A 2693-nucleotide genomic window follows, 5' to 3' on the forward strand; every position below is an offset into this window, starting at 1 on the left:
CACGATCCTCTTTGGATGGCTGCGATGCAGGAGGAGTTTGATGCATTGCAGCGGAACCGGACTTGGCAACTTGTTCTCCAACCTCGGCACGCCAACGTGATCACCGGAAAGTGGGTCTTCAAACACAAGCTTCGCCCAAACGACACTCTTGACCGCTACAAGGCGCGTTGGGTTGTTTGTGGCTTCCGCCAATGTGCCGACGTGGACTTCACCGACACCTTCGCTCCGGTTGTTAAGTTCGGGACGATCCGCACTGTTTAACAGCTTGCAATCTCCCATGCCTGGCCGGTTCATCATATGGACGTCTCCAACGCCTTCCATCATGGTCATCTCGAGGAGCAGGTTTTCTGTCAACAGCCCACGGGGTTTGTTGATCTGGCGTGTCCAGATCATGTGTGACTACTTTTGCGCTCATTATATGGGCTCAAGCAGGCTCCTCACGCCTGGTACCAGCGCATCGCGGTGTTTCTTCATCAGCTTGGCTTCCGCTCTACACGCTCCGATGGTTCACTGTTTGTCTATCGCCAGGGCGCCGACACGGCGTATTTGCTCCCCTACGTTGATGACATCATCCTGATAGCATGCACTCCTGAGCTCCTTCGCTAGCTTACCGATCGTATTCACGCTGAGTTTGCCATCAAGGATTTGGGTCCTTTGCACTACTTCCTCGGCATTGAGGTGGTGCGCCGTCCTGATGGTTTCTTTCTTCATCAGCAGAAATATGCTCATGAGCTTCTTGACCGTGCTGGGATGCTTAACTGCAAACTCGTGGCCACGCCTGTTGACACGAAGGCCAAGCTCTCTGCCACTGATGGTTCTCCTGCTTCGGATGCTGCCTTCTACCGGTCCATCGTTAGTGCTCTTCAGTGCCTCACTCTCACTCGACCGGAGCTTCAGTATGCTGTTCAGCAGGTCCGCCTTCATATGCATGCTCCTCGAGATGTTCACTGGACCACTGTCAAGCGGATTCTCCGCTACATCCGTGGTGCTATGGATCTGGGTCTCACGTTGCGCGCCTCTGCCACCACTGATCTCGTCGCCTACTCCGACGCCGACTGGGCCGGCTGCCCGGACACCCGCCGCTCCACTTTGGGTTATTGCATCTTCCTTGGACCATCCCTGGTTTCGTGGTCGTCCAAGCGGCAGCCCACGGTCTCCCGGTCTAGCGCAAAGGCTGAGTATCGCGCTGTGGACAACGTCGTTACCGAGTGTTCCTGGCTTTGTCAGCTTCTTCACGAGCTCTCGTGTCCTGTTGATAATGCCACGGTGGTCTACTGCGACAATGTCTCTGCCGTCTACCTCTCCGCCAACCCGGTTCATTATTGTCGCACCAAGCATATTGAGCTTGATATCCACTTTGTTCGGGATTAGGTGGCTCTTGGCCATGTTCGTGTTCTACACGTTCCCACCTCCCAATAATTTGCCGCTATCATGACCAAAGGCTTGCCCACAACGTCATTCAAGGAGTTTCGGTTCGGTCTCAGCGTCAGCAGTGGTGTCGCTTCAACTGCGGGGGGGTGGGGGGGTGGGGTGGTGTTGAGATATGTATTTAACACGTGTATTCTTGTACTCCAAGTCTTCCTCCTTGTGTATAGTTGGGGATAGGACTTCCCTATGTATTATATATACATGTGCATATGCACCCAATCAACATATTGAGAGTTGCATCATATTCCTCTACAAAAGTCGAACATTGTAAAGTTTGACCATATTTATATGAAAAAGTATTAACATCTACAATGCTAAATTTATACAGTATGCAAACTAAAGTCATGGCGCATCTAATATTGTTGATTTCACGTTTTGAATGTTGATATTTTGTTTTATAAACTTGATCAAAGTTTACAAGGTTTAATTTCAGACAAATTTTATATGTGAACTGAAAAGAACTCGAAGGAGTAGTAGATATCTAGCGAGCGAGGGACCGAGGGCCCCGGTGGCGAGGTCCCTTGCCCTATCGCGAAGCTGCCACGAAGCTTCGTCGTTCTCTATCTTACGTCAGTACTGTACGTGTGTCCGCCTTAGCGCGTAAGGTTGTAGCGGCATGCATATGCCGGGCTGGTTCTCTAGCATAAACAAAAGTGATGTGACATGGTCTACTGTTCTGTTCTGCAGTAGACAGACACCGAGGGCCCCGGTGGCGAGGTCCAAAAACTATCACTTTTTTCCTAATCCGTGGTAAAAAATACCAAGTCACGAAATCGTTTGTTTCGCCCGCGTTAAGCACAAAACTGATCGCTTGGGCCCACAAACCAGGTGCCAGCGTGGCCATCCGGCCCGGCCAGCCGTCCGGCCGGCGAGCTGGAGCTCCACCGCACCCCCAGCTCTTCCTTCCTTGGCTTTGCCTCACCCGAGCACACCTGTGACGCGCCCGCTGCAACGGTCATCTTCGCCGCCAAGCCGCGCCTCTGCCTCTGTCCATGTTCGCACGCCGGCGGCAGCGGTGCTCTTCGATGCGTGTTGGGGAGGTTCCGACTAGGGCGCTGGCGGAGGGAGGGCCAAGACCGTCCCCGGCATCGGCCCAGACGACGTCGTCGGCCTTGGCGGGGCGCGCCCAGGCGGCGAAATCGGTCAGATGCGCGCGCGGGCGAAAACGGGGCGGGGCGCCAGCGGCCGCGGCGAGGAGCTGGCCAGGGAGCAGCGGAGCGGGAGCTGGGCGCAGCCAGGGCGAGAGGGAGGGCGCGCGCGGCGCA

Source organism: Triticum dicoccoides, chromosome 6B (assembly GCF_002162155.2).
Source record: "Triticum dicoccoides isolate Atlit2015 ecotype Zavitan chromosome 6B, WEW_v2.0, whole genome shotgun sequence".
In the NCBI taxonomy this organism is placed as follows: Eukaryota; Viridiplantae; Streptophyta; class Magnoliopsida; order Poales; family Poaceae; genus Triticum; species Triticum dicoccoides.